General features: G+C 36.4%; 1 protein-coding gene and 1 long non-coding RNA gene across 2 annotated transcripts in view; both read right to left on the bottom strand.

Annotated features, from left to right (window-relative positions):
- Positions 1 to 25000, bottom strand: part of LOC115230791 (substance-K receptor-like) — a 328598-nt gene that overhangs the window by 166808 nt on the left and 136790 nt on the right. The gene's annotated exons all lie outside the window — the stretch shown is intronic.
- On the bottom strand, positions 1561 to 24688 carry LOC118767522. Its single transcript, XR_005003442.1, has 4 exons — positions 24677 to 24688; positions 10354 to 10357; positions 6564 to 6571; positions 1561 to 1849 (listed from the first exon to the last, which is right to left on the bottom strand). It is a non-coding gene; the product is annotated as an uncharacterized LOC118767522 (long non-coding RNA).

The raw sequence follows: 25000 nt of genomic DNA on the forward strand, positions 1-25000 counted from the left end.
ATTGTTATGTGTATGCAATAGATATGAATGTATGCATATATATATATAATTAATAGCAATTACGTTAGTAAGGCAAATTAATAAAAGTAAATTATTAATTACTTTCTTGATAATAGATGTTTCATTTTAACTTGGGTTCTAATTCAGCAACATGGCATAATTCATTCCATATTAAGGTATCTTATGCTTTTCTCGCCTGCACCAATATAATTACATATTGTTCTTAATAAAATATTCTAAAATAGCAATCAGATTTTAATTCCTAACTTGAATATCAATATGAATTAGTTTCACTTTATTCCCTCTCATTTCTTCGAATAATAGGTTCTTTTTAGCCTCTTCCAGTTTATCACGTTGTTTATCAATTTTCATCTCTTATTTATACGAATTTAAATACATCTCAGAACGTAAGCACACATTTAACGTTGTGATTTTGAACTTAATCTATGTGCGTGTATCTACGGCACTGTGTGTGTGTGTGTGTGTGTGTGTGCGTGTGCGCGTGTGTTTGTGCACATGTTGGGCAGAGCTAATCTACATCTGCACTTAACCAAGGGACTCTCCACACACGTTAAGTTAATTGAAACACTATCCTTATGATATATCATTATATCATTTTGACAGCATACAAGCTAATATCTTCCTTGAGGCGAGATTTCTGATTTCTTGTCAAGTTGAGACGCAGCAGGTGGACGTTACTGAAAAACGTGATACATAGCGTAGTTAACCTAGTCTACAGAATATAAATCTATTCCTCACTGTGATTCAGATCTCCTTGACAAAGAATCTTTGATCACTTCCCGTTAAAAATATGCATACAATTAATCTATGAAATAAAAAAAGATTTGCTTGGATGCTGGCTTAAATATACGCTCCCACTGTTTCTATATTCCTTGTGTTTGACATTCTACAAATCTATTATAATCCTTTCATATGTCACTAAATGTTCGGTGGCGTATCACCCAAAAATATTCGAAGGTGAATTGCCTGAAGGAGCGGCGATTTATGAGAACACAAACTTGCATAAGATTACATGATGTTTCATAAAGTTCCATGGCATGTTGTGTATTATAACCTGTGTCTTAAAGAAAAACGCTACAAAAATATGTGGAGTAATACCCAAAATACATATTTCTTTTATTTTCATTCTACACACACACACACACACACACACACATTGCTATGTTTGGGAAGAGTCATTCTCTATTAGTGCCTATTAGTTAAATAATAATTTAACACACCGGTAAAGTTTCCACTCATTTACTCATACGAAAAATAAAAGAGCAAATGAGTGGAAGTTTTCCGGTGAGTGTGTTATGAGGCACTAAAAGGGAATGACTCTCCCTAGACACAACAAAATATGCTTCAACACACGAACTCGTATAAAGAATCTTGCAAACTAAATCCAAAAGCTAAGTATATATGTGTATGTGTGTGTGTGTGTGTGTGTGTATGTATATATATATATATTATATATATATATATATATATAATATATATATATATATATATATATATATATATATATATACATACATATATATATTAATACTTTTCTCTCTGTATTACGTGTTCGTTTCTCTCTTTTTCCCCTTTGTGATTTTATTTTTGATTTTCTATATAAATGAAGATATTTTCTCCGTCTGGCTGCTTCTCTCTCTACAAAAACGGAAAGTTACATTGCGGCACAGTCATTTTAACGGGTTGTATCTATTTATCACCCGACGAGATACATCTTCACCACTGGATGCTCCTGAACCAGTTGTTGAGTGTTTCCACCCATAAGGAATCAATGCTAGATGCGTCTAAACAATTGTCGCGATTAATAATAAATTCTCTTATATTCCATCTTCTGCTTTTCATTTGCCATGTGTGTGTGTGTGTGAAATACAAAATGGGACAAGAACGCAAAACATCCGAACAGTTAGGTGATACAAAAATGGGACAACAAAACATCCAGATAGACGATACAAAGAAAACAAGGACGGGTCATTCGAAGTTTTCTTTCCTATTATTGAACTCTACTATTTCCCTCTATTTAACTCTCTCTTATCGTATCTGATGAAGGGATATCCTTCGTATTCCTGAAACAGCTGTAAGACTGACTTTCTCTTTATAGATGTACTAAAAATTCCATACAGCCTTGGCTTTGTAGTCTCATTTTATTTAACACACACACACACATACATATATAAATGTCGAACAATGATAATGAGTGCTCAACACCGCATTAGTGGGTAACATTTATTTGTGTATTAAGGCTACCATTGGTTTCATGTTAAGAAAAATATCTTAATAATATCTTAACTTTTCAAGCTGATCACATGGAGGAATGGTGTTTCTGGTACTTATTCAATCGACCCAGAAAGGATGAAAGGCAAAGTCGACCTCGGCGTAATTTGAACTCACAACGTAACGGCAGACGAAATACCGCTAAGCATTTCGACCGACGTGCTAACGTTTCTGCCAGCTTGCCATCTTATCAGCGTCAAGCTATATATCTATCTCTCAATATGGAATTCTTGCTGTTAGCATTTCTAAAAGACTGACACAGAAAACACTGTGGACAATAGTAAAAGTTTTAGTCTATTGTTGGCGAGGCCTGTTAGCTACTTCTTCGCGCAGTCTGAGAACAACATTTTCATTCACCAGCAACAATAGGAGCAACTGCTGCGACATTTCCAAATCAGTCTGTATGAAGCTAAGCCCATGACAAGAAAGAGTTGACGAAGCGGGGAATTAAAGACAATTGCTTGCTTCAAAGGTAGAAAGATAAAAATCTTAGTTAAAACAAAATATTTATCTTAGGCGCAAGAAATCTTTATGTACGATAGAGTTGCCTCAATTCTGAGATGGATTATACTAAATATATCACATTCGTGTAGTATGTATGTGTGTGTGATATATATATATTATAATTATAATTATTATTATTATTATTATTATTAAAATTATAAATTAGGGTATCTACGAGATACCACCATGCTGAAAATAGCAGCCATGATCTGACTCCAAAACCACCTTAATTGTCCATATAGCAACACGGAGAGAAAACAAAGAGACAAGATGAAACTAGTAAAAAATTACTGGATAATTCTATATGGACAATTAAGGTGGTTTTAGAGTCAGATCAGGGCTGCTATTTTCAGCATGGTGGTATCTCGTCGATACCCTAATTTATAATTTTAATAATTATTACCTTTGAAGGTTATTTTTTCCATGCAGGCCACTTGATAAAATCGTTATTTTATTTTAAATTAACGATCTTACCCTTATATATATATATATATAGTTAGGTGATAGCACGTGTATTATTAATGCTGCATTGCATTTCTTGGTGAATATGCGAGCGCGTAATTATTCAAAATTGTGTCAGCAACAGTAGTCAAACAATACTTCAAGCCAATGTTAAAGGAATGTATTAAATGCATATGCAAGAAACAGCTGAATCGATGATGACTGAAACATTGAAATATTGTGTCAGTTACACCTTGGAAACAGAAAGTAGCATTGTCTTGAAACATCAAATTATGCAAACTATTGTATTAACGTTGGACTATGTTTCTATAGAGCACTCGGACCTAGATTTCTACGGCAATATGTTTCATTGCCTTTTATTAAAATACAATACTCTTGCTACAATAAAAACTGCTGCTACCTTTCAGTATTTATCCAATTTTTATTCAAGAAATGTGATTTTTGTATTATAACGAACAGCAGCAGCAGTAGCAATAAAATTGGCGTTCCTATTATCCAAAGTTTATGGAACTGCAGTACTCTAAGAATCCGCAACAAGAAACTGAAATATAAATTGTGAATAAAACCAACTTTAATTAGCTAATTATCTAAAAGTATTTCTAAAAAGATACTTGCATTTTACACTTCAAGACATAGCTTTGGGTTTCTATGAAATATTTCAGGTGATGTTATATCGGGTAACATATGTGGGTATTGGTCGTGCATCGCTGCTTCCATCATTTGTCGATACTTACTCGGATCGTTTCCAGCAATCCTGTAAGCCGTGTCCCAGTCAACTCTTATCTCTGCGAGACACTTTCTCATCTACCATGACCATATGGCATGTCACCGATCAACACAAGCCGTCACCCCAGTCGGAACCTGACAGAACACGATACTCAAGGTCCAACTCGGAAAATCGAGCAACATAACCAAACAGACTGAGCTGACGCTCCCATATCATAAAAGTAGTAGGAGGTAACCCAGCCTCTCAGTCTTTGGATTCGAGTACAAAATCTGACCAGTGGTAACCCGTAACCCGCTGAATCAAATGAGATCAGGCCGTCCGTAAGGGCCCCGGACATATCTCGGAAATTATATTGGAAGACAAAGAATGACCAGACACCTGAAGGTCCGAACCTTTGTCCTCTGATACCGGTATGGTCAAACACACTGGTTCATTAAGTCCACAACTGCACCAAAACGTCCAAACCTTTTTTAAGATTGCGGACTTGGAGCTAATGCTGTTAATGACCACTTTGTTGAGATAAGTGGAACGATCAACAATTTCGATAATGTAAGACCGGATCTTTGTCTTGATCCAAGAAACTCTATAAGCAAGTGGTTCTGCTTCCTCACTGAGAGACATCTAGAGAGACGCAGCAGGAATAATCGCATCATTATCAAAGACCAGGTCAGTAGTCTTATTTTCACCAGTGGGTGCTCCGCAATTCGGTCGAGCCACCATCCGGCCCAAAACTTTCAAATCACCACGCATCCAATTTTGTTACAATAAATTGTTGTATGACTTGTTTGTCAATGCAATTAATGTGCACGTGCGCGCAACCAGTCGTTCAGTATCCCACCCGCGAGGGATCGCTACAGAATGGGTCGAAACGCTCGTTTGAGCAATTAGGTTTCTCGTACATTCCATTTTCCGTCTCTATCATTTGTTATATACTCGACGAACAGCGAGGAATTTCTGAAGTCGATCCAGCGAAAATTGTGTAAATACTGTGGATGACGTCAGGTAGCCTTGGGCAGTGAATAGGGACACAACCAATACTTGAACAATTACTTGTGAGTGTGTGTGTGTGTGTCTGCGTATGTGTATTTTTATATATATATATATATATATATGCATAAGTTGTTAAGTTCTACATCGTTGTCCGAGAGGAAATTTTCAATACATCAATGCTGTATTGAAATAAAGCATATATTTCCCAACCATTTATCTACACACAGACATACACTCACACGTACGCGCGCGCGCGCACTGACAAATAATCATATACACATACATGCGCGTACACACCACATATATATGTGTATGTATGTGTGCGTAGAAGAATAAATAAATACGTACATCGCAGGCGTGGCTGTGCGATAAAAACTTTGATCCCTAACCACATGGTTCAGTTCCAGTGCGTGGCACCTTCGGCAAGTGTCTTCTACCATAGCCCCGGGCTGACAAAAGCGTTGCGAGTGGATTTGGTAGACGGACACTGAAAGAAGCCCGTCGTATATATATATATATATATATATATATATATATATATATATATGTGTGTGTGTGTGTGTGTGTGTGTGTGTGTGTGTGTGCGTGCGGGCGTGTGTTTGTGTGTGTGTGTGTGTGTGACTTTGTGCCTGCTTGTCGCTCGCTACCATTTAACAACCGATGTTGGTGTGTTTACTTCTCAAAAAGGAGCGATTGAATAAGAGCCTGTGGAATAACCCCAAAATAAGTAGGGGCCGATCTCATTCGTCGATGAATTCTTCAAGGCGGTGCCCCCAGAATGGCCGCAGTCTAATAAGTGAAGTAAGTCGAAAATAAATTATAAAAGATACACATGTGTGTGTATGTATGTATGTATGTATGTATGTATATATATATATATATATATATATATATATATACACACGCACATACATACATACATACGCACGCACACATGCACCACACACACACACACATATACATATGTTTACGTGTATTCAGATGTACAAGGCTGTTTTCTTTTTGTTATTTTCCTGTTTCCTTTATGTTTGTTTGTTTTTCTTTTTCCTTCGTGTTTTCAGTTCCCCCAAAATTTAATAATAGCGAAAGAACATGTTCTTTGACGGTGAAACCAGTCGGCATTTTTTTTTTCGTGTGTATTCATCATTAAGCCACCACCTCACATACTTTGGTAAAAGAAAGTAGCAGCGAAAGTAATCTGTTTTCTTTCCAAGCAGAACACTTGCTATACATTTTAATGCAAAAAGCAGACTAGCGCAAAGTTAGGTTAAGTGACACATAGCGTAAATCTTCTGTAGATATTATTGCTCCTGCCTGTGTGAACGCTTCAAATCACTCATTTACTTTTTCCGTATTACTACTGCTCTATTTTATTTTGATGCGTTTTTATCTTCAGGTGCAGTTTTCTATTGCCAATCGTTGTTCTTGTTATGTTTGTGTTCTTCTATATACACCTTTATTCGAAGTTTGGCTTTGTTCATATCTTTCATTACTCCTCAGGGCATGGGATATTTAATATCGCCGTCATCATCACCATCATCAACATTATTGCCGTCGTCGTCGTCGTCATCATCATCATCACAATCACCAACATATCTTCCATTTTGTTTTCTCCTTCAATCACACTTTTCCCTCTTTCCCTCTCTCTCTCTCTCTCTCTCTCTCATTACTTTTATTATCGTTATTATTAAGCAATAAATACTAAAGTCTAAACAATGACTGATTTCTTATTATTATACTCTTATTATTTCCACTGCACAGGTTATATTAATGAAAAAGTTTAGTATTTCCTCGTTTTGCGGATAACAGAAAATGATGTGGACGGAGGTTATTGCCATTTTTCTGGCGCTGACGCTTCTGTATACGAGATTTATCTACTCTCGGATACTCTATTACCAGAGTGAGCTTCTCTGGAAAGAGACAAGCTTAACACTGTAAGCCGGTGAAATGCTTATATAGTTCTAATAATCCTAGTTTCCACTTACGGTGTTCACTTCGTGTTAGGTGAAGGTAATGCGACCTAAAGAGAGCTTTTGATAGCAGGTCAGGTACACCAGGAAACTGATTGGAAGTTATGTTGTTAGCAGTTTGAAATTGGTAAATGTAATGGGATGCAGAAAGCCGCAGAGCTAACGGTGAGCAGCAAATCAAATGAAATGCGTTCGTAGCGTTTCGCACGTGTTGTGAAGATATACAAGACACTTAACTAACAATGAGCGTTGGTTATATCTAATATTTATGGAGGACTGTACTTTAATGTAAAACAAGGTTGCCTCTTCAAGATTGATAACAGCTTAACTGGATGTACTCTTTGAGTTTAGCTCAGTGAGGTTGGGCACATCCTACATACGATGTATTACGTGGTTTTAAGAATACCAAGCATTTCTTGCTGGTGTTCAGTTTCTCAGGCAAAACCTCCAATTAAGGAGCTCACTTGAGTGTTGAGTGCCTCTGCTAACAATGTCCCAAGATATAGTGGGATTAGTCATCTCTGACATCTCTGGATATTCTATTGACAACCTCCTACCTCAGTGTTCTCCAACAACATAGCTCAAAAGACATTAGTAAACACCCAGTCTTCAACTTGAGAGCCTCACCCTGCATTGTATGGCTGTTTGCTCCAGTCTACTTTGATCTGTGTTTCTGCTCCAGCGTTTTCCAAAGCTCAGTATTCCCTTCTCTTCTGCTTTTTAAATTAGGATTATCCTGGCCTTACGCTGCGTGAATGTCGCTTGGCCGTAGGAAGACATTAATTCTACGCATTTGCGTTTGCGTATATCTCTATAAGAGACGAAAGTAGCAACCATACTGGCAAGTAATGTTTATTGTCACTCGACCATGGCTGTTTCGTAGGAACCGACGTTACGACGGCTTTTAACCCCCGGAGGATGCCTCCTCCGGCAATCTGCACCCGATATATATGGCAAGCATATCTTCAGGTGTGTGTGTGTGCGTAAGTGCTTCTAAACGAAGGTATTTACGTATATTCACTACTACTAAACTTTTCCCACAAATCTAAACTTCGCCTCGTCCCCTTCAGGCACACATACACACACACACACACACACACGTAAGCCTGTGTGCGTGCGCGCGCATGTGTGTGTGTGTATTTGTGTGTGTATAAAAATACCGGGTGCGGCGCTTAAGTTACTCAACACTTTCGATGTTCTATTATCTTCCTTCTCTATATCTTACCCACCTCGCCTTCGTCTCGCACCTCACTTAGACTATCTTCCTTAGCCTTTCCCCTCACTTACCACAAAAGACATTCTAAAAATTCCAGATTCTATTAACGCATTTTGCATAGGTTTATAAACCTGAATGAACTTCTTATCCTGTATCGTTTACGCACCTTTCCATTTTCTTATCTCTTTCCGTATCTTTCGTTGCATCTCTTATCTCACTGACGTGCCAACAACTAACTCACCCTCTCCTTCTCACTAAAAGGGAAGAGTTTCTATATGTGAAATTCTTCACATCACACAGCGACTGAACTTATTAACTTTGTCCATGAATTCTCATACGAAATGGAAAAGGCGTTGACCCGGAGAATGGTGAGGGTGGTGTGCTTTTTTCCTGCATATGTAATGAAAATTTAGAATTTTTATGTAACCTTTAGCTATTCTGAATAGAGGAGCATTTGTAGTAGTAGATGGACTCAGCCAATAGACTTAAGTGTTTATTTTCATAGCATCCAATCAAATCTGTCGGTTATTCTGTTCATAATAATGATCCAAAGAAACTATCCCAGATTGTTTATTTTGTCTGAATTCAGTAAATGTTTTTACTCAAACACAAACCTAGCTCCCTCTACATATTAAAGAATTAGGAATGATTTCTTAATGTATGCGTGTGTGTGTGTATGTGTGTGTGTGTGTGTGTGTGTGTGTGTGTGTGTGTGTGTGTGTGTGCGCGCGCATCATTCTTATAAAGATGGAGGTAAAGAAGATGTGACAAAACATCGAATTGATTTCATCCTTCTTTACTCTCGTTTTCTCTCTCTCTCTCTCTCTCTCTCTCTCTCTCCCTCTATGGTGTTAATATTAAAGATATGTAAGGCGAAAAGCGGGCAGAATGCAGGACAAATGCACAGAGGTATTTCGTTCGTCTTTACGTTCTGAATTTAAATTCCACCGAGGCCGACTCTGTCTTTCATCCAAGGGCCGATAAAATAAGTATGCCAATATTTAAAACCAGTTTTAAGGGCATCGATCGAATGAGTTCATTTATAGAAACGTGCTGAGCAAATAATTAAAAAAGCTAAAAAATTGCGTTTAAATAATTGTGATGCTTTGAAATGAAAAGTAACTGGAAATTCTATAACCACATATATAGATTGTCAACTGACTAAATTTGAAAGCGAATTTCTCTCTATTTCTTTTATTTGAAGAGAAACCTTAATTGCAAAAATATCTATCGTTTGTTTTGACTCTTCCCTCTCGTTATTTCCATCCTCCTCCTTACTCACATCTTCATCCCCCTAATTTATATCAGTTGTTCTGTTACGGTTATAACCATCACTACGGAAACGATGATGTTATGGATGTGGAAGAGAAAGACGACGACGACGATGATGATAATCGCTAATTGATGACGATGATGATTGATAACTGATGATGATAATTATTGATAAGTGATGATGATGATAGTTGATGGTGATGACGATGACGGTGAGGCGGGCGATGTTAAAAGGAAGCACAAAAATGTTTTGATGATATCCAACCTCTTCACGATCACCATCATCATCACGACCCTCATTTTAGCATTAACCCTCATTGATATGTTATTACCATGCATGTTGAACGCCAGCAATTCTTCGCCTGTTGCGATGAAACTATATCCTCCTCTTTTGATTTGATCCTACATAGATCTTTTAGACAGTTTATCTCGTTCAGCTCTCTGTCTTAGAAAGATACTTTTACAACCACTTACCTGTTAAAAGCGTGATTTCATTGCAGTTTTCGTTTAGTATTTCCCCCTCTAACCCAAATATACTTAGAGTCGACCTCGTTGTTTGTTCTATTTTTTATTTACACCAAGTGTAAATTATGCCGAAGTCGAATATATCAACTTCGAAACTAATCCTTAAAACGTACCCATGTGCTTTTGTTTGTAGTTATCGGTCGTCACTGAAAGACGTTTTGGCACTTGGGTTCGGTTCACTGTTTTCTAAACATCATCGCGGATTCGTGTAAATGGCTTTTCATTCCCAGCACTGTCTTTGTTTGACGCCAGACACCCCACCTCGTCTAACCACGGAGAGAGATAGGCTTAGATTTATTTATGTATCGTGACTCACTTGTTTCGCAGTAGGTTTGCTGGCAACATTGCCAATTAATTAGTAATATTCAAATATTGAAGGTGGAAAGCGATCAGACCAAACTCTGTTTTTCCGTCCGCCGAGTGATACAAAACTACCTTTGTTGTGTGTATTAGATTACACAATACACAGATGGCAAACGTTTCCGTTTAGATTGTTCTTCATTATATAATACCTCATATAAACATATACAAATGTAACACACACACACAGAGGAACACTCCGTCGGTTACGACGGAGAGGGTCCCAGTTGATACGATCAACAGAACAGCTTGCTCGCGAAATCAACGTGCAAGTGGCTGAGCATTCCACAGACACGTGTACCCTTAACGTAGTTCTCTGGGAGATTCAGCCTGACACAGAGTGTGGCAAGATTGTCCCTTCGAAATACAGGTACCGCTCATTTTTGCCAGCTGCATGAACTGGAGTATGAAAAAGTGTCTTGCCCAAAGACACAACGCATCGCAGGGAATTGAACTCACGACCTTACGATCGTGAGCCGAATGCCCTAACCGCTAAACCACATGCCTTTGTGTGTGTGTGTGTGTGTATGTGTATATATATATATATATATATATACACACACACACACACTTTATTTAAAGCAGCAGAAAATTCAACAAAACCTGTTACTCTGAGTTTCACGTTGCCGTTCGTCGGACAGTTTTTGTTGTGTGTATTAGATTACATATTACTCTACTACTGGTATTTGAGTACTCTTTTTTCCACCTTGTTTCACATTTATGTGTTTACTCCGGTATATATATATATATATACACACACACACACAATTATGAATTAGAGGCAGCGCTAGTATGGTAAACCTTATCGACCGCACATTGCAAAATATCCAGAACATTGCTCGGAACGAACCGGTGAACAAGCGAAACACATACAAAGATTGTGTGCGGTCGATAATGTGTGTGTGTGTTACATTTGTATATGTTTGTACGTATGTATGGATAGCTAGCTAGCTAGATGGATGGATGGATGGATGTGCGTGCGTGCTTGCAGTTTTGTATGTTCTATATATGTATTCTCATGCATATAGTTTCATATCTAGAAATGCTCATATATATATTTAAACTTCTAGAGAGTTTTACAAATGTTTACAATTCCAGTGACTTATTGGATCTGTAGTATTCGAATTTGCTTTCTCCTTTCTGGTTTTGAGAAGCCTAATTTCTCAAGATTGGTATTTAGGCAGTGGGTTACATATCCCAGGGCCCCAAAAATTACAGGTCTAAACCTGAACCTGTAGTTTGGATGGAGTAACATACATACATACATACATACATACATACATACATACATACATACATACTTACATACATATGTTTTGTATGTATGTATGTATGTTTGCACGTGCAGGTGTCTGTGTAACTTCTCAAATTTTGCAAGTTGCCTTGTCCCATAAGCACGTATATTTTTTTTATGTAAAAGAATACCATTCTGATGAAAATAAGACATTACAAATTCTGTGCTGATAGCCCTTCCTGAAGCAGCAGCCCGTGTAAACAGTTGCTCTGTTTCCTCCAGGCGGTCAGTTTTTTTCCTAGATGGCATATAAACTCTGACGCACCCGCATACACCACACACATGCATCCATAGTCACACACACGCGCACGTAGACACTCGTACACATACACTCACACCCATACCCACGCGAATATCTGTAGATTTAAAACTTGGTGCTTTCCGAATGAAGTCCCTGCAATATTTGTTCTGCGCCGATTTATACACATTTTCTCCTTTACAGTTATCATGAAAAAGGCAGTGAGCCAGAAATTGGCCCTTTTAAAACCCATGATCAACGAAGCTAACCGCTACCAATTCTGACAAGAAACAACATATTTATTTGTATATACTATACAAGGAGAAGCATTTGTCTCTTATAGCAAATAACCTAAAACAACCACTAGCGATGAATTATCGATCAGAGTAGGTCTAAGGCTGTATTGAATGAGTTAAAAGAAGAATAGGGAATGTATTTTTTTTCAGTTTCATCAACAAACCAATTAGACGATATATATTTAAAGAATTGAAAACAGAGAATGGCGCCAGGAGAATTTAATTGTTTTGTGAAACAAAGGAATATAAATGATCAATGAACGCTCTTTTGTTTTTATTTCTCTACGATACTAAAAGACAATTTAAATAATGACATTCCACAAACGCTAACTGAAATACTAAATTATAAATTCCATGCAGTTGCAAATTTGTATCGCCCACCTTGTCACCACAGTAAGCCACTCTGTTTATTCTTTTCTGTGTGTGTGTGTTGAATGTCTTTATATATATATATATATATATATATATATATATATATATAATATATATATATATAAAGTATATTTTACCAACAATTCAACACATATTATCGAATGTGACATAAAAATTTAACTACGAATAAAAAATAGGTAAGAAGTATCAAGTTATTTAAAGTTGGCAATTTCCTTTAAGGAAACGGAGTTTATTGCGTACATAAAGGTTATTAATTGTACAGAAGACTACTTGTAGCTCATTCACAAATCCTAGCATAGCAAAAATGTATCAGACTCATTCGGCCAATTTCCAATAGTGTACATCGTACATCTGTTAGACCAGAGTATTCTTTCTTTTGCCATGTTGCTCACTCTGGGCTCTCTACATTTCATTCTTTAATATTTTGTTTGTGCATTAAGTCACTAACATGTAACAAGCATGATGTTTTCATTTCAAATGCACTTCAAAGAAAATTTGAGAATGGCATTTCAAATGCACTTTCATTCTTAAATTTTCTTTTTATTTTCCTGATAAAAATAAAAAAGAAAGCAAGAAAATGGCATAATTAAACATGCAGTGACGTCACAAATTCTGCTAGAACTTCAAATTTTTCCATCTCCTCCTTTGTGTTTGCTTTTAAGTCATCTCTCTCTCTTTCCTGCCCCTCATCCTCTACCTCTCTCTAATGTATCTTTCTCTATTGAATATTATCACCACCGCAATCATAACTACAATATTTTATTTGACTTGCTTCTCTCAGCGATACGCAAGAGGTAGAGAGGTGAGAAAGTAATATTGTATGAATTCATAGATTATTCTCATCAGCCATAAAGAGAAATAAAATATTCTGATGCCGTCTATAAACATGTTGGACAACAACGAGATAATTTCAGAATGCAGACATAAGAATAAATATCACCTGAAAATATCTTTCCGATTACAGACCGCCTCTTTACATGCGCATCTCTACACTGGCTAAACAAATGGTACTACACAAATACAGAAGTAAACATTTCGCCCAGCATAAACTAAAAAGATTTTAAAGGCATACTCTCCCGTCAGGAGGCAAATTTCACCGCTATTATAGGATTCATATCTCAACATTACCATGTAAAAGTTGCTTAGCAAACAGAAGCAATGCTGACATAATTCCACAATGTTAACGAGCTCTTTCTTTAATCATACGAATGAATGTCCAAACGCGGCGACTAGGCACCCACTGGAGGTTATTGTCTTCAGACGAAGGGAATCAAAGACACCTATACACAAACAGATGCATACGTATGTGTAATGTGTGTGTGTTTTTGTATGCGAGTGTGTGGATGTATTTATGTGTGCGTGTGTGTATTTGTGTGTGCGTATTTGTGTATGTGTGTGCGTGTGTGTATATGCACATTTCGTTTCCATTTTGTTTCGTGCTATTTCCTCTACCCTTACTTATAGCGTTAATGTGGATTTAACTCGAGAACACTGATGGTAGGATAATGCCCTCTTTATCAATGTGATAATTTATTGTCATTTTTGTTCGCGTTGTCGTTATTGTTTTTAAAGGCAATAAGCCGGCGGGATCATTAGCCAGCCAGACAAAATGCGTCGCAGCAGCATTTCTTCCGTTCTGAGTTCATATTCTGCCGAGGTCAGTTTCGCTTTTCATACTTTTGGAGTCGATGAGCTAAGCACCAGTTGAGCACCGAAGTCAAATGTAATCGATTGATTACATTGTCCGTAAGACAAAGGATTATTATTATTATTATTATTATTATTATTATTATTGTTGTTGTTATGCTATTACACTGTGTTGATACCGTAACCGGTTAGATGGTGCTGTCAATCGATATAGTCAACTGTTCTCCTAACACAAAATTACGGGCAAATGACTGTGTATTATTATCGTTGTGTGAACAGGTCGATCTTCTAGCGATTGATTATGACGAGTGACCAAACCATAAAAAAAAATGACTAAAAGTACATCAGTTTCTTCTCTTTTCTCTTTTCTTTTTCTTCTTGTTTTTCTGTATCTCAAAGACCATCTTCTGAATCCGAGCTGTTGCTAACATGGCCATCTACCGAAAAATATTTGTGCCTTTCTGAATAACAAGTTTCACGATCGGTGTTTTTACTTTAGCCATTGCTGTCTCCAACTCATTCCTTTCTGTCATTTCTCTCTTAAAGTTTGATTCTGCTTTGTTTTCTCCCCCCCCCCACTTTTTTTTCAAGCACACTTTTATCAAAATGTGATGAGCCATGAAATATCTGATAACAATGAAAGAACATCGTTTTCTCTCATGGATTTTTTTGTTTTGGATGTTGAAATACCGAAGTAGTTTTACTTCATTTCACCCTAACACTACGCCAGATCAGTGCTTAATTCCACTTCCTTCTTTTGTTCAGTTTATTTTCCGCTCAACATCCAAAGCATAATTCTAGGAATGTTATCACGTCACCTTTTATTCTTTTTTCTTCTTCTTTTTTTTTTTTATTTGCTTAAGTACTGCACTGGCGATGTGGTTAACTGTCTCCTATTTTTCCATTTCATATAATGGTAACTACTCTTTTGTCGACGGTATATTTCACATGATTCTTGAGGATTGTTCTCATGCTACACATATTAAAACGTCACTTTCAACCTTTGCCTAATCTTCACATCTATTCCAAAAAGGCTTCACTCTCCATGTTCCTCATAAATTTGCCACGCATTTTCTCCATCCATTTTTGTCTGTTTCTTCAACTCTTCTGACAACCATTTTTTTCAATAATAATGCGTTCGTGTGAATAGGTTTGGAATCGATCTAGAGTAGTTTGAATAAAACTAACAGTAACAAAGTTACAGATAGAACTTTAATTCTTTTATTTGTTCTGCCATTGGGCAGCGGCTATGCTGGTGCACTACTTTGAAGGTTTTCGTACCATGGCACTGAACTCGAAACCATTATATACATCTCTCTCTCTCTCTCTCTCTCTCTCTATATATATATATATATATATATATATATATATATATATATATATATATATATATGCGTTTTGCTTGTTTCAGCCAAAGGCTGCAGCCACGCTGGAGCAAAGCCTTTAGTTTCAATGTTTTTATTTCACACTTTCCGACTTTCTTCCTTCAACTGTTTCTAGTGAAGTAGCAAGTTGGACAGAGATGTTCTTCTTCGTGTTTCCAGCCGCAATGTGGGTTCATCTGGTATATAAAAATTTGCCCCAATTTGTTTTTTTACAGTAACGTATCCTTACTGTAGAATTGGAGAACGGCATCTTTGGCACAATGCAGTGGGGCCCAGTTCAGTGGTTGGTATAGTTTTCGGTCCCAAAATTCATAGTTACACCTTCCATATATCTATCTATCTATCTTTGTATGTGTGTATATATATATATATATATGCACATATATATGTATATATGTGTGTGTGTTTGTGTGTGTGTATGTGTGTGTGTGTGCGTGTGTGTGTGTGTGTATGTATCTATATATACACACACACACACACATAGCTGTTCCTGCTATGAAATACTGTAATGGACTCTTAGTTGAGTGTCTGGAAAATATTCTATAGCTACATCGGTGGGGAAAAAAAATATATATATAAATGTGTATATAAATGTGTATATATATAAATTTATGCTCAAAAGGCAATTTGATTTATCGGTAAAAATAGCAGCAAGCATATATTTATGCACACGCGTGCAAGCACTCATAAAACGCACGCATACACACAGCGCACAAATACATGGCGCGCGCGCATGCGCATGCATTTATATATATATATATATATAATATATATATATATATATATATATATATATATATATAATTATAAATTACGGTATCTACGAGATACCACCATGTTGAAAATAGCAGCCATGATCCGACTCTAAAACCGCGGATCATGGCTGCTATTTTCAGCATGGTTGTATCTCGTAGATACCCAAATTTATATTGGGGAACGGCATCTTTGGCACAATGCAGTGGCGCCTAGTTCGGTGGTTGGTATAGTTTTCGGTCCCAAAATTCATAGTTACACCTTCCATATATCTATCTATCTATCTTTGTATGTGTGTGTATATATATATATGTACATATATATATATATATATATATTATATATATATATATATATGTGTGTGTGTTGTGTGTGTGTGTGTGTGTGTGTATGTATGTATGTATCTATATATACACACGCACGCACACACACACACACACACACATAGCTGTTCCTGCTATAAGATGCAGTGGACTCTTAGTTGAGTGTCTGGAAAACATCATGGTTGCTATTTTCAGCATGGTGGTAGCTCGTAGATACCCAAATTTATAATTTTAATAATTATTACCTTTGAAGGTTATTTTTTCCATGCTGGCCACTTGATAAAATCGTTCTTTTATTTTAAATTAACGATCTTATCCTTATATTTATTTATATATATATATTGCATATATCGATTGAACAGAGATTTTCTTACGGACTAGTTTCCTAGTTGCGAGATCAATAATTGTATAACACTATATTTTATATATATTGGAAGCGAGGTCAGACTAATGCCGTGCCTGGCGAGCGAGTGCCCAACACTGAAGTGATCCAATAAGATCGAATTATGTAATCTGGTGATCTTGGAGCTAGGTAGGCAAAAGAGTGCAATGCATATAGAGTGCGAGAGCGTACTGAATAAAACAGCTGAAGGAGATGTCTTCCTTAGGTTAAAATAGCAGTGTCATCGGTTCTTATAGAGCGCCCACGTTAAAGTGGCGGTAAACACTATTGGTGTGTGTGTGAGTGTGTGTGTGTGTGTGTTGTGTGTGTGTGTGTGTGTGTGTATGTATGTATGTATCTATATATACACACGCACGCACACACACACACACACACACATAGCTGTTCCTGCTATAAGATGCAGTGGACTCTTAGTTGAGTGTCTGGAAAACATCATGGTTGCTATTTTCAGCATGGTGGTAGCTCGTAGATACCCAAATTTATAATTTTAATAATTATTACCTTTGAAGGTTATTTTTTCCATGCTGGCCACTTGATAAAATCGTTCTTTTATTTTAAATTAACGATCTTATCCTTATATTTATTTATATATATATATTGCATATATCGATTGAACAGAGATTTTCTTACGGACTAGTTTCCTAGTTGCGAGATCAATAATTGTATAACACTATATTTTATATATATTGGAAGCGAGGTCAGACTAATGCCGTGCCTGGCGAGCGAGTGCCCAACACTGAAGTGATCCAATAAGATCGAAATTATGTAATCTGGTGATCTTGGAGCTAGGTAGGCAAAAGAGTGCAATGCATATAGAGTGCGAGAGCGTACTGAATAAAACAGCTGAAGGAGATGTCTTCCTTAGGTTAAAATAGCAGTGTCATCGGTTCTTATAGAGCGCCCACGTTAAAGTGGCGGTAAACACTATTGGTGTGTGTGTGTGTGTGTGTGTGTGTGTGTGTATTGGTCCACTTCACTCAGCTGTGTAAATGAGTTGCGACGTTACTGGTGCCCAGCTGCATCGGCTTTTACTTTTCCCTTGGATAACATCAATGGCCTGGAGAGGGGAGGCGGTTGGTATGCACGGGCGACTGCTAGTCTTCTATAAACAACCTTGCCTACACTTGTGCCTTGAAGAGCAGCGTTCTTGGTGGAATACCATTGTTATTAATGACTGAAGGGACTCTTTACCCTATTTATATCGCTTGAATATATATATATCGCCATGATAAATCGTTAGCCAGTACACACATTTTTTTCTCTCATTGTTTTCTTTTTCTGTGTCCCTTTCTGTAGAAGAGCGTAGGCTCGAAACGTAAAAGACTTTTTCTATTCCTGAACGTTATACTAATACATCTGTTTGTGTTGTACACCACCTGTCTTCGTCTTTTGCTTTTTTCGTAAAATCTCCCTATATATATATATATATATATATATATATATATATATATATATATATTGCATATATCAAGATGTGTGTGTGTGTTAATATAATCTGGGTATTAACGTCATAGTGTGCTTTTCAAAGCTCTTCTCTGGGTATCAGCCACCGCCGAATGTAGCATGAATTCTTCTGTTACTGGATATACATGTGGAAATCCACAAATCCACAAATCCCCGTAGCCTATAAAAAGTTAATACGCAAAGATGGACTGAGCAGGCTTTAGTACATATTACTACAGTTGTTTCAACACATCATTAACGGCTGTTAATTGTTGGATGTTGCATATATTATATACAATTGTGAATTAATATGATTCAACAACAGCTGTGTATATGCGCACCCTAGGCTACTCAAAATCAAAACACGGCTATATTATCTTTAGATTCTGTACATTTTATATACTCGTACCGAAATAGTATCTTTAGTATTCCTCTGACAATGAAAAAAAAAGGAAATACGAAGCGATACAAATGGGAAAAAAAAAGAGAACATCAAAAATAAATTGAGGGAAATAAATACTGAAGAATTACCCGTCTCTTGTGTCTGTTACTATTCCGCTTCACAGATCTCAAGTAGTTGAAATTAGCACACTGCTTTGGGTATTGATTCCCATAGAGAGTGAATACAGACAGTAGGATCTAACGAAGGACTTAATTAAAATAATCATCCGAAGGATGATAGTAATTACGCAATATGTTGCTTATATTATCTCTCCAATTTACTCAGGGTGTAACGAAGTGTGGGAAACGTATTGAATTTTAAATGAATAATGTCGTTCAATCTATTTTCTATTATTATTCATCTATTTATACGGAATCTATGCAATTACTGTCTCATTACATGATGACATCAGGTAGCCAATAACTGTGGATGAGCTTCGCACAGCTTTTACCCATATCCTAACTATACATGAATGTATATACATATTTATATATATATATATATGTCCGCATGTGTAAGAGCGTAACACGCGCGTAAAAGTATGTGTTTGTATATGTATAAGACATAAGATAATTATGTAGATATGTATATATGGATGTGAATCCTAATAATGAACGTCTAAATCTAAAATTACCCGCCTCTGCTGATATTCAGTTTGCATATTGTTAAAGAAATTTAGATTCATACAATTGCGATTTTCTTTATCCAACATAATGACGCAATGTATCTACTTTACACTACAAAACACTTGGCGTTCGTTTCTTGCATATCATATTCATGCAGTGAGGCTGTTATCAGGCAAGCAGAAGGAGCTTTATCATTAATCTCTGAGTTCGATATCCTTTCACCAAAACCCTTATCAGCATAGCTCATATGGTACGACTCAAATGATAACCAAACAATAGTTACGAGTGATATATGTTCTATTACTGTAATAATGAGTCTGTCCATTTCGATGGCTTCCTTGAAATTAGCAAATACACGTTGATACGTTTGTATTATATAATTTCGTATATTCAGACAAACGTCTCTCATCCAATATTGATCTGAAATCTTTATGCTACTATGATTCCATGATACGACATTAGATTCATGTGCTATGTCGTGCATAAAATGTCATATAATTTGCTTTCATTGCAATTTTATGTATAAGAAACATCTAATCTCTCTTTGTGAGAACTTTATCTTTGTAAACTAATCTCGTATCTTTCACTGCGATAACCACTGTCATATTTAGGATAATGAAGTTAATTGAATTTGATGAAGAAGACTCTTTGTGTTTAGTTATATAGATATAGTGCAGCAACAGCAAACCAGCTGAACTTTAATTTCAAATATTTACGAAACTCATGAGTCAACAAGCCTAATCAATGAAATATAGCCACATGCAGCAGAATCTGTCAGAAAGTTGCGGTGGTTTGCAGTAGTTGCAGACGGCACAAGAGAGAATACCAATTATCAAGAGTAGGAGAGGGAATAAGTTGTAGGTGCAATAGCAGCAGCAGCAGCAGTAGTAGTAGTGGAACAACATTAGATAATGTTATAGTAGCAATCTGGACTGTTGTCGAAGGTATGCTCATGCCTGAATGAATCTAAACTAACGGCCAGATCTACTGTTCTTGCCATTATCTTTGCTAAGACAATAAGTATAAAAGTAAATTACTCGCGGGAAAATTAAGACTGGCCCGTATTGTAGTTGTAGTCGATAGTAATTACTGCTATCGATCTACATTAGATGCTCATCAGGAATTCCTAATGATGCGTAGAAAGCTTAAATTCTTCGGCCAGTTTAGGTTACTGATAGAAGAGCACCCGCCTGCACAGTTCACTGGTACTCTACAAAGAAACCTAGATATTTGGAATCAAGTTCCAAGTTCTTTACTCGTGTAAATCCATCTGGATTTCATGTATCTAAAACATACCCTTGATGCAGATAGCAATTATACACTGGAAGAGTAAGTAGTATTCAAATAAAAATACCCCGCAGACGTCACTGTGTAGCAAAAAGTCTCTTCCCAACCACACGGTTCCGAGTTCAGTCCTACTGCTTGGCAACTTGTTCAAGTGTCTTGCTTCACTATAGCTCCGAGTCGACCAAATCCTTGTGGATTGATCTTTGTTTGACGGAAACTCAGATGCCCGTCGTGTGTGTGTATGTGTTTGTATGTGTGTGTATATATATGTGTGTGTATATATATATATATATATATATATATATATATATATATATATATATATAATATATATATATATGATGGACTCTCTCCCGTCGTTAGACGACGTATGAGGGTTCAGCAATTTCTTGCTAAACAACCACACAGATGGATTTGTTTATAGTGATCAAATATTTGTGTAGACATAGGCTCCCCCCTCCAGCATGTTCTCAATTTTTGAGTTGGGAAGAAGTGTACAAATAAGTTGTCATCAAAACAATTCACAAAAATGTCCAGCAATAAGACATATTCAACTAGCTTGGCTGTAGAGAAAACCGAAAATAACCTTATATTAAAAATCCCTTTTTTCTGTTTCTCTGTCATTCTTTCTCCCTCCCTCACCTTCTTTCCCCCTCCTGATCTTAGACAATAAATCAACGTCAACATTTGGTTAGCTCAACCCCAGAAAGATGAAAGAAAACTTGACCGTTAGGAAGATTTAAACCCAGAACAATTAAAACAACGGCCGCATACCGCAAATCATTTTATCTGACATCGTAACATCTTTGCTAGAACACCTCCATTTTGATTTTTCTTTCTTTCTTTATCCTTTAAGCAAAAAGAGGGACACTGCCCATCCCATTTCATAGGGCTCGTGAGACTGACGGCAGAGAACTAGGAAACTATCTTCAAATCAGAAAATATAAACACTGTATGGAACATACTTTGGTTATTCTTTCGTTTCTGTCAATTTGTCACGTGACTGACAAGCGTTTCATTAAATGCCAGTGTTTACTTAAAGTCCAACAATATATCATTTGGCAACTTTGATGTTTCCAAGAAGACGCTGGATGTTATTTAACTAATAGCTTCCACAATCGATGATCGAACTAATTTGGAGCCTACCTACTTACGTGCATTTCACTAAGTGTTTTTCAATTTAAATACTTACTACTTACATATTTCTCTGCTAAACACCATAAATATAAGCTGATGATCACATAGTATTAAGCAAACATATTAAAAGGCAATTGTATTGTTTATTCATGTTCTAGTTGTTAGCTTTCTTCTAATTGCTGTTTTCATTTTTTGTGTTTTTCTTTGTCGGGAAAAAGCTTCTTTGTTTCGTTTAAAAGAAGAATATATTGAATAAATTAGAGAAACAACAAACTATCACAAATGCAAATTGAAGCAAATGTTTATTTCATTCTTTGTTATTTTTGCTTCTGTTCTTTTAATAAAAGCATGTGCACGGCAAGTACAATGCATCGAATTTCCAATTAAGTTTTTGCAAATGAATGTTAATTTGTAATTTCTCATTATGCGCCACGATTTGGTTAGTGATAACAAGAAACTAAATATGAAAATGAGAATGATTAAAATTCATATTTCATTTCAAGATTATAAAGACAAAGAAAATATCGCTACAAAATTTTATTGTTTATTAAATGGATATCAGTAATGATATAGCCCAATTATTACAAACTTAATAATGGTGTGATAAGAAACCACACTGCACAATACTAAACTTGCTACTGAATTTAATACGAAAAAACTGTATCTTGACAACACAATTATAATGAATGAAACTCCTTACTGTATATATTTATTCCTTTGTTACTTTGTATTAAAAATCCTGTAAGGAATAAATCTTGATTAAAGGATCTCTATATATAAAGGGTGGGTGGAAAGTAATTAGGCATTAGAAATTGCTTATAGAACTTTTAGTATCACTGAAGTCATGACGAAAACACTTTTTAAACAAACAATACTAATGGGGAGTTTTTGATTTTCTTATTGTCTTATTTCTTATTTTCCACATGGCCAGTTGCTTGACTGTTCAGGAGAAATCTAAGATAGCAGCATGCTATGAAGTGTGGAATTCCATTGTTTTGGTTCAGAGATGGTGGCATGCATGGAAAGGCAAGCATGCAAATACTACGTCCGGAGACAATAAGTTGTCGTGCAAAACTCTGTGAACGATGCAAGAAGAAGTAGTCGTCGAACCACATCCTGATCAGCGGAGGACGTGGCAACAGTGCAGGAAATGTTTAATAGCAGGCCGCAAAAATCAACACGTCAAACAGCTCGTGAGAGTGAACTAACAGGACACACAATACCTATGGTGTTGCATAAAGAATTGAATTTTCGTCCGAGGAAACCCCATTATGTGCAGGAGCTAAAACCTGAAGACTGTGACGTCAGAAGTTCAGAACTCCAAGAAGTCCAGATGTCACTCCACTAACACTGTGGTGTTACACAAAAGAAGATGTGTACAAGACAAAACCTCGCACGCTGGAGGACATTGAGACACGGATTCAGGAGATTCTCTGTGATATCGCAGACGACGTCCTTCGGAAGGTTGTTCATTCCATCCCTGACCGTTTGAGGAAACTGGTCGATGCCACCGATGCTTACGTTGAAATATGAAGATTTACTTTCATTTTCCCATGTAATAAAGAATATATATCATTTGTTTCAATAAATTTGTAAAAGGAATATGGATTTTAGCAGCAGTTTTTAATGCCTACTTACTTTTCACCCACCCTCTGTACATAACATAAAATGTAAAGCGGCGAGCTGGCAGAATCGTTAATACGCCGAACAAAATACTTAGCGACATTTTGTCTGTCTTTACGTTCTGGGATCAAATTTTGCCGAGGTCGATAAAATGAGTACGAATTGAAAAGTGGGGTCCATCTAATCGACTTACCCAATTTCCCGAGAAATTACTGGCTTTCTGTTGTACGCGTTTCGTGACGTCCTGTGCCCACATATGCATATATATATATATATATATATATATATATATATATATATATATATATATATGCATATATGTATATATATATATATATATATACGTATAGATCTAAGTATGTACATATACGTATGTATATGTGCATATATATATATATATAATATATATATATATATTATATATATATTATTTATATTATTGCGCATCCTCTCCCAAATAAGTTTCATCTTAATGATTCTGATGCGCACTCTATACGATCTTTTTACCTCTTCTTTCTCTTATTCTTTTGCCTCCTCTTCTGCCAGTATTCTATCCTCTTACTCTGTCCCTCTCCCTCACTCCTCCCTTGCTCACGCGCCTCCCACGTGACCATCGGCCAACTTTCTTCTAACTTGTGTCTCTTTCTCTCCGTTATAGCTGGAACAAAGAAGACGTGTTCTTGTCTGTCTCCTGTCCAAGCTTGATTTACGCGTTCGCCACCACAACCTCGCTTAAGCTTAGCAGCCCTTCCTGTTTGTATTACAAATTTTGACCCTCCACAAAACCCCCAAATTTTATTTAATTTGCTTTGCAGGAGCAACTGTTTTATCGAAAGCGTATATTGTTGTTAATGCTCGAAATACGAGACTAGAAAAACCGCCAACAACTGACGAAGGGTCGTTTTTTATGTTGTTTGTTTTGTTTTCCCTTTGTTTCTTTCGTTGTTCGAAAAAATAGTTCATGTTCCATGTACTCGTGCTTCGTATTTTCTGTTGTACACGTTTCGTGGCGTCCTGTGCCCACATATGTATACATATATATACACGTATAGATGTGTGTACATATACGGATGTATATATGCATAAATATTTTATATATATATATATATATATATATATATATATATGTATAATGAAAATAAGCAACAGGATATCAAGCAGTGATGCAGTACGACCGTTTCAAGCGGCTCCATTTAATTGAACAATGCAATCATTACATCAATTTAAATTCAGTGCCATCTTCAGCTGCACAAATAAATAAATAGAATTTTAACCAGTCGCACACATTAATATAATTTTTCTCAAATATTTTAACCGAGCTGGATGGAAGAAATTCATGTCGCTATTGTAGCTAAGAATAGACTACACTTCCAAGACTCGCTTGAAGCCTAT

Source organism: Octopus sinensis, linkage group LG2 (assembly GCF_006345805.1).
Source record: "Octopus sinensis linkage group LG2, ASM634580v1, whole genome shotgun sequence".
In the NCBI taxonomy this organism is placed as follows: domain Eukaryota; kingdom Metazoa; phylum Mollusca; class Cephalopoda; order Octopoda; family Octopodidae; genus Octopus; species Octopus sinensis.